Source organism: Argopecten irradians, chromosome 13 (assembly GCF_041381155.1).
Source record: "Argopecten irradians isolate NY chromosome 13, Ai_NY, whole genome shotgun sequence".
NCBI lineage: Eukaryota > Metazoa > Mollusca > Bivalvia > Pectinida > Pectinidae > Argopecten > Argopecten irradians.
In genome coordinates this window covers 23,938,092-23,938,782 of record NC_091146.1, presented here as the reverse complement: position 1 = coordinate 23,938,782, position 691 = coordinate 23,938,092, and positions in this window count along the sequence as shown.

Here is a 691-nt window from a genome sequence, read left to right as displayed (position 1 = left end):
GACATGTGTATAAAGATCAATTGTCCCTTGAGTGGTATTTATAGACATGTTTGAGTGTGGTCTTTATAGACAGGTTTGACTGTGGTCTTTCTAGACAGGTTTGACTGTGGTCTTTATAGACAGGTTTGACTGTGGTCTTTATAGACAGGTTTGACTGTGGTCTTTATAGACAGGTTTGACTGTGGTCTTTATAGACAGGTTTGACTGTGGTCTTTATAGACAGGTTTGACTGTGGTCTTTATAGACAGGTTTGACTGTGGTCTTTATAGACAGGTTTGACTGTGGTCTTTATAGACAGGTTTGACTGTGGTCTTTATAGACAGGTTTGACTGTGGTCTTTATAGACTGGTTTGACTGTGGTCTTTATAGACTGGTTTGACTTGTCTTTATAGACAGGTTTGACTTGGTCTTTATAACAGGTTTGACTGTGGTCTTTATAGACAGGTTTGACTGTGGTCTTTATAGACAGGTTTGACTGTGGTCTTTATAGACAGTTTGACTGTGGTCTTTATAGACAGGTTTGACTGTGGTCTTTATAGACAGGTTTGACTGTGGTCTTTATAGACAGTTTTGACTGTGGTCTTTATAGCCAGGTTTGACTGTGGTCTTTATAGCCAGGTTTGACTGTGGTCTTTATAGACAGGTTTGACTGTGGTCTTTATAGACAGGTTTGACTGTGGTTTATAGACGG